We start from the raw sequence: 8,390 nt of genomic DNA on the forward strand, positions 1-8,390 counted from the left end.
GCCAGAACATGGAGTGGAGGAGGGGCCCTATTCCTACTAGTGCCCTAGCCAAGGCAGAGACACGTGCCAGAGCAGGGTCTGTGTCAGGATCAGTGTGGTTATTCTGGGAGGCCAGGATCTCCACTTCTGTCTCACATGCCTTTGAAGGGCTCTGCCATTGCGTAGTCCAGGCTTTTATGTCAAAACCAGGGCCTCAAAGCTGCTTAGCACCCTGCACCCAGGCTGACGCTGACAACGCAGACGCACCACCATCCACTGAGCAGGCTTGCACATTGCACAGTCCTGCGGCAGCTGGGGGAGCCACAGAACCATCAGAACAGAACCTGATTTGGGGCAGGCGCTGAGCTGTGTGAAGCCATATCTGGTTCCACAGCGATCCTGTTTCCCGGACTCTAGGTCGGCTGCAGGGCGCTGTCTCCCAAGCCTTGCCTGTCATTGTGACTAATACAACACTGACCCCTAATGGTTGCTACCAGAACTGCAGCTATGGGAGAGAGGGTTTGGTGAGCTCCAGTCCAAGTAAATAGCCTGGACCTGGAACCTGCTCACTCACACAACACATAGATACGTCGTCACAGTATTAGGATTAGTCCCTCCCACCCAGCTCCCAACCTCTTGTGCTGGACATCACATGCTCAGGATGCCATGGCAAATTGGAAGTGGGGGAAGCTACAGGAAGGGTTTGAGAGTTGAAAAATCGCTTCTCTGCGATTTTGGGTTCCACCTCAGAGTTATGTTGCCATCCGAGTCCTGGAAAGTATCGGATTTAATAAGATAGGAAGAAAGCTGATGATTGGATTCCAGAGGGGATTTTCCAGTTATTCAGGAGGGGAAAATGTCTTTTTTTTTCAGAGACAACAGATCTGATAGGTTGGCTTTGGAGGAAAGGATAGACATCTACCAGAGAAAGAGGAGTAAAGGAGTCTAAAGAGAATAAAAATGCAACTTCTTGGCCCTCTCTACTAGTTTCCAAATTCAGACAACTCACAAATAAGTGGCCAGCCACTGGCCAACCAAAAGGTAGCAGACCTGGTGGGGATGACAGAGCATCCCTTACACCCCTTAATCACCCCTCTACATCATCCCTGTTGCCTTGTCATGGGTCCCCAATCCGGCTGCAAGTGTGCTGGCCGTGACTACAGTCCTCCGGGGACTAAACCCAGGGACCCAAGGAAGAAGAGCTGCTCGAGTGGTCCTCGGAGTAGTGAACCTCGTGGAAGGAGAAGTAAGCCTGCCCAATACAGGCAGGATAAGGTTCCTGAGGAACCCAGAGTGTTTAAGGAAGCAAGCTAGAAGGTCATTAGGATATGTCTCAGTGTGGGTCTGTCCTTCTGTGCTGCCCATTAGCAAGAACATGAGATTTTCTGTTTACTGTTTCCAGAAACAACAGATTCCTTCCTAAGAAAGCCAGGGCCCATCCAGGCCTGCCCTCTCAGGGTGTGTTAGATCCGTGTCCTCAAACTAGAGCAGAGGAAGGTCAGTTAGACTTGAAGGCAGAAAGAGAAGAGGGGTGGTTGAGAGACTAGCGTGAGAAGAAATCAAGGAGCTTGGGGCTGCGCTGGAGAGGTGGCTCTTCCAGAGGACCCAAGTTCAATTCCCAGCACTCACATCAGGCAGCTCATAACCATCTATAATTCTAGTGCCAGGGGATCCAACTTCTGGCTTCTGTAGGTACCTACGTACCTACATACATGTGTGTGCAATTTAAATACAATGTTTTTTTTTCAAATCCAGAAGCTATGAATAAAGGTCCAGAAAGGAATGAGGAAAAGGCAGAGCTGAGGACACACAGGGGTCACTTGGGAAATGAAACTGCTGAGCTGACCACTCATGGGGTCAGACAGGAAGGGAGGCTGGTGTAGGTTTTAACCTCCAAACATCAGTCCGAGAGGGCATCAACTGCTGTGGAAGCAGCCGGGCTGAGGCAGCACTGTGGAGATTTTACAGGGTGGGAAGCCCACACCTGCAATGAGACCGTGATGACACATGCTCTGTAAGCTCTGAGGCACCACTGTCACCATTCGTTAGCTGTGGCATCGTTTGAAGAGACACTGCAGAAGCGCACAGAGAGGCATGAAAGGCGGCCACAGTGAGCTGCAAAATCAGTTTTCTGCGTTTCTAGGTGCACACTCAGGGAGCACCTGTGAGTGCGAATATTGGCTGCATGATAGGACCTTCAATTAATTAATCCTCCTCCTGCCCCCCTGCATTTTCTTTATTCTTAAAAGACTAGCCATCATCTACAGAGTGAAAAGCAGAGAGTTTGTTTTTAACTAAACAGTCGCCAGAGACTAACATGGACGGCAGTAGGGCTGCTGGACCCATTCTGCTCTCTCTACTCACTTTCGTACTGTGGACTGTGAGGTCTCTCAGACCCTTTCTCCAAGGACATTTTTCTTCCTGCGATGTGGGAGAGGTAGATTTCTTGGATTCAGGAGTAGTGATGTGACATCTTCCAGCTGGGGAGGAAAAGACAGGCGGGGACAGAGCAAAGCAGACACTTGCTAGGGATTCCCGGCAGGGGGCTGATAGCCTCTCTGTTTAGAGCATCTTTGGGGGTCACATGTAAGTGGGGAAGAGGGTCCCCAATGCTGTGGGATCATCTTCTGTCTATAGTGGCGGGTAGGATCTAGTCTCCTTTCCCATCCCTTCCATGGCCTCTGCTCAGTCTCTCCTCACATGTATGATGGGTCTCTCCTCACATGTTTGAATGGGCCTCTCCTCACAAACCTCTCCTCACATGTATGAATAGACATTATACTCCTTGAAGCTTCTATCCAAATTCTTCTCACTGTGATCCACTCAGAACCACAGTCCTAGCTGTTCCTCTCCACCTACCCACAGTATCTTTTTTTTTTTTCCGGAGCTGGGGACCGAACCCAGGGCCTTGCACTTGCCAGGCAAGTGCTCTACCACTGAGCTAAATCACCAACCAAGGGATGGATTTTTATAGGACAATTTGTCTTATCTAGGTGGTCAGATTATATTAATTGGTTGTGAGTTTATTGTGTGGACGTTTTGTGGGGTGAGAATTTACTGATATAAATCTGATTGACTAATTACAAGCTATTGAATTTTGATTTTAATGGGTTACTGGGAGTTGTGACTATAACCACAGGGGGGAACGTGAGCAAAGTTCTTAGCAAGAGAGTCAGTCACAAGAGGCCGGTTGTTGCTGGGCTCAGAGAGTTGCTCAGAGAGTCGCCAGTGGCAGTGTGGGATGGAGATTGGGAACTTGGTGAGTTGGGTTGAGATGCTCTGCTGATTAAGATGAGAAGCCCCCGAAGATGCCATGTGGCCCGCTGGAGCTGGCACTAGCATGGGATGGTAGATTCTTTTTGTAATATTTACCGCTACTGGGCTACATCCTAGGATCTCCCATAAATTGGACACTGGATCTGATGCTAAATGCCATCCCATCCTGGAACTTAGTTCTTTTCTAAGTACATCCATTGCTTCCTTTTTTTAAAAAAGATTTATTTATTTATTCTATATAAATACACTGTAGCTGGGGCTGGAGAGATGGCTCAGTGGTTAAGAGCACTGTCTGCTCTTCCTGAGGTCCTGAGTTCAACTCTCAGCAACCACATGGTGGCTCACAACCATCTATAATCAGGTCTGGTGCCCTCTTCTGGCCTGTAGTTGCATACATGCAGGCAGAAAGCTGTATGATGTATACATAATAAATAAATAAATGTTTAAAAAAAAATACACTGTAGCTGTCTTCAGACACACCAGAAGAGGGCATCAGATCTTATTACAGATGGTTGTGAGCCACCATGTGCTTGCTGGGATTTGACCTCAGGACCTCTGGAAGAGCAGTCAGTGCTTTTAACCACTGAGCCATCTCTCCAGCCCCCCTCCTTTTTTTTTTTCTTTTAAAGATTTATTTATTATGTATACATCCATTGTTTCTTAAAAAAATGATGCTGAGCCCTGGGCATCATGCCTTTATTTTTTTTTAAAGATTTATTCATTTATTATATATAAGTATACTGTAACTGTCCTCAGACACACCAGAGGAGGGCATCAGATCTCTCTACAGATGGTTGTGAGCCACCATGTGGCCGCCGGGACTTGAACTCAGGACCTCTGGAAGAGCAGCCAGCGCTCCCAACCGCCGAGCCATCTCTCCAGCCCCCGGCATCATGCCTTTAATCCCAGCTCTTGGGAGGCCAAGACAGGCAGAGCTGGGTGATTCCCACGTCATTGAGTTCCATGACAACCATGACCATATAGTGAGTACTTGTCTCCAATTATCAAACAAACAAACAATCCCGTTACCCACAGTATCTTATGCTCACAAATAGCATTCTACATGCAAAGTGTATTTGTTCACACCTGTTTTCAGAAGGACCTCAGCAATGGTCAGGACTTGCCTGAGATCATGCAGCAGATGATGAAGGCCCAGCCTGTCCTGCCCAGAACTGAGAGGTAGCAGCAATGCCCTCCTGGTTCTCCCTCACTCCCGGCCTTGTCTCTAACTTGTCCCTCCCTGGCCTCTAGGCCACAGTGTTGAAGCCTCCCCATTAACACTCCAATGGGCCCTTCCAGAGTAATGAGATACCCTGCTTCATACACATGCCACCTTCAACCCAGCCAAGAGCATCCCTTTCTCCACTTTGCACAGTGCCAGCCATCACCAGGCCTGGCTTGCATCCTGTAAGACTTCCTCCTTGCCTGACCTTTCCCACCCCAGGGTTTGTCTTCAATCTATCTCTGAAACAACTCCAGGGTGGTTCCTACTGCTGTGCGGTGCCATGTGTAACTGTGGGGTGTCCCCTTAGGCAAACAGAAGCCATTCCAGGTGTTTCCTCAGACTGCACTGAATAAGGATTGTGACAGCTGAGAGCAAATGCTAAGCAAGTCAGAAACAGTGGCAGGAAGAAGCTTCTAGCCCAGGCTGGGTCTTGGGAGTAGAGGTGGGTCTGTCAGGAAAGGGGAGGGGCTGCTCACAGGTGCTGCAGCCGGAAGGAAGCTGCTAGAAGCAAGCCTCCCCCCGACCCCCACCCCCGTTTCCTAGAGCCCCTCCCCCCATGTTGTTGCCAACATTTTACAGATGGGAAACTGGGCCTTTGGGAAGTAGAATCAACTTGCTCAGAGACCCGCAGCTAACATTAAAAAGTGTCAGAACGGGCTAGAGAGATGGCTCAATGGTTAAGAGCACTGACTGCTCTTCCAGAGGTCCTGAGTTCAAATCCCAGCAACCACATGGTGGCTCACAACCATCTGTAATGAGTTCTGATACCCTCTTCTGGTGTGTCTGAAGACAGCTACAGTGTACTTATATATAAATAAATAAATCTTAAAAAAAAAAGTGTCAGAACTGGGGTCCAAGGTAAAGTCTGCTGACACTTGTCCCACCCTATCCCCCTGACTAATGAGGGCCAGCAGGAAGCTGTGAGGACAGGTAGCTTGACTTCCATCCCTCTAGAACTTCACGCCTGGACAGAGGACCACTCCTTGGATCCTTTGACCTTCGCCCATGCTTCCAGCCCAGCTGTCATTGACCTGTGTACACACCTCTGCCCTCTTGCATCTCCTGTATCTTTTATCCCTCACGACCGGTACACACAGGTGCTCAATGAATTCATGGGGGGAAAAATAACCTAAAAAGACAGCTGAGGCCAATGTGAGCCAAAAGCAGCATACAGAGGAGTTCGTGGTAATTTGCTGTACCATTTACCAGGTCTCTCAATTAAAAGTCTACCCCACACCTCACGAAGTGACTTCAAGATGACCCAAGTCGTCATGTTCAGGGCTTCGTGAAGCATAGTGAGATGTTGCTCAAACTAGATGTAAAGACCTCAGCCCCTGGGCTGACCCAAGGAGTCTGCAGCTTCACTGTTTTTTTTTTGTTTTTTTTTAAAGATTTATTTATTTATTATTTATAAGTACACTGTAGCTGTCCTCAGATAGACCAGAAGAGGGCATTGGAACTCCTTACAGATGGTTGTGAGCCACCATGTGGTTGCTGGGAATTGAACTCATAACCTCTGGAAGAGCAGTCGGGTGCTCTTAACCGCTGAGCCATCTCTCCAGCCCTGCAGCTTCACTGTTACAGCCCGAAACAAAGTCTACACCAGTGGTTCGCACCCGTGGGTTGAGGCCCCTAGAGGATCACACATCAGGTGTCTTGTTTATCAGATATTTACATTACATTTATAACCATAGCGAGATTACAGCTATGAAGTAGCAATGAAATAATTTTATGGTTGCCATCACCATATTAAAGGGTCGCAGCAATTAGCAAAGTTGAGAACCACTGGTCTACACTGAGCCATGCTAGACAGAAAAATAGGAGCCCTGGAGTCTCTCGTCCTCCTGGCCTTCAAGCTCTGTCCCCATCTTTTTAATACTGCCTGCTCTGACCCCAAGATCCTTCTGTGGACTTAGCATCACAGAGTCCCTCAGAGTATGTGGACTCTTTGGATTCTCTGAGGAACTTGCCAGCATCTTCTACATGTCTCTACTGGCACTCCCCCACCCCCCACCACCTCCAGGTCACACTCAAGTGACAAAGGATCTCTGCTACTGTCTCCAGACTCAGAATCCTTGGATCTCTTATTGATCCCCCTCCAGCTCTCCAGACACTCCTGGTGCCAGCACCATCCATCCTGGCCACGCGCATAGGAGCTCCACGCACTCCAGCCTCACAGCAGCACCCCCACCCCTTGTCCCACCTTCCTGTTGCCTTCTGCAATTTTCTCCAGGTGTCTTTCTCCAGGAACTTCCAGCAGCAAAATATCTTGGAAGGGAGAAGAAAGGAAGAGAAATGGCTGGAGAGAGAGCTCAGCAGTTAAGAGCACTGGCTTCTCTCCCAGAGGATCCGTCTTCAAGTCCCAGCACCCACATGGCAGCTCACCATAGCTCCTGGGTGTATCCAGGCTGTGATGCGGCTCGTCCAACAGTGGCTGTCCTGACAGAAACACCAAGAATGACGTGGTTGTTCGGTCCATAAGGCTGAATGTCTCAGCTGGTGTTCGGCATACGTCACACAGACACACATGCAGGCAAAACACCAATTCACATAAGATAAAAATAAATATTTTTAAAAAAGGAAGGAAAAAGGAGAGGAAGGACTAGCGTGTTCTGGCCGTGGATGGAAAAGACCACCTGACTCCTGGCCTTCACTGGGGGGTCAGGCCATCACTGGGCCTACCATTTCTGCCTGTGGGTTCTTCTCTGTTTCGTTTTCCCAGACAGGTCTCACTGTGTAACCCCAGCTGACCTGGAACAGATTTTCCTGGACCCTGTGTTGATCCTCATGCAGTGTCAGCCTCCCAACTACAGGGACGACAGACATGCCACTAACTGTGGCTGTCGACTTGACTCCATCCGAAATCAACTAAAGCTGAAGCAACTGGACACTCCTATGAGGGATTTTTCTTGGCTGGAACATTTGAGGTGGGAAGACCCTCCCTGGGCCATACTTTCTGGTGGGTATGTAAAGGACACAGAAGAAGGAAGGCTTTGTTTTTGCCTGTTTGCTTTTGCTCTTGCTGGCAAATTCATCCAACCTACTGCTGGGGCATACCCATGCTGGCATTAGAACCCATTTCTTTCTTTGGGATTCTGACGTATGCCGAACACCAGCTGAGACATTCAGCCTTATGGACCGAACAACCACGTCATTCTTGGTGTTTCTGTCAGGACAGCCACTGTTGGACGAGCCGCATCACAGCCTGGATATACCCATATCCGCACACTCTTCTCTCTGCAGACCACCCTGTAGATGAAAATTAGCCATTCTTAGATCTATGGGAGCCCTTGGTAGCCATGCCCAGTCTTCCCAGAAGGAAAGTGTGTCAGCTTTTTTAAAGGTAAAAAGACCCCTGCTGTGTGCATGAGGTGGACAGTTTCGGGAAGTGGGCTATGCAGTGTGGGACTGTAGCCCATCCACAGGGCAGAGCAGAGGCTGTTCTGGGGCTCCCTGCTGCCTGGTAAGGGATGTTTAGATTTCTGGCTTCGGTGGTCACAACCAGATATCTGGAGTGTAAAAAGCAGACTCGCTCTTCTCTTTTCACAGATGGAAAGCAACCATGGTTCAAGGGGGGGAGTGGAAGGTGGATGCTGAAGACCAGGCCGTCCTAGTCCTGAGTCCCAGTGTGAAGGCAGGCCAGCTGGGGTTCTGGAGTTGCTGAGGCCCTAATCTACATTTTCCCCTCCATGTGCTTTCCCTGCCACAAACCAGCTTTCCCCTGGCTTGGGGAAAGAAAACCACAGCAGCAGGCTGGGGAGACTGAGGACTGCAGTGCTCTAGGTCATAGTCCCCAGACCCTTAGAGACTAGCTGCCACTCACCTGGCCTCCTCCTCGGGAGGCCTTCCAGGCATTACAGACCCCCAAAGCACCTCTGACCCCACCCTCCTCCTCATTCCTATCACCACG

The sequence above is a fragment of the Rattus norvegicus genome, chromosome 2, assembly GCF_021556685.1.
Source record: "Rattus norvegicus strain SHRSP/BbbUtx chromosome 2, alternate assembly SHRSP_T2T, whole genome shotgun sequence".
NCBI classification, from domain to species: domain Eukaryota; kingdom Metazoa; phylum Chordata; class Mammalia; order Rodentia; family Muridae; genus Rattus; species Rattus norvegicus.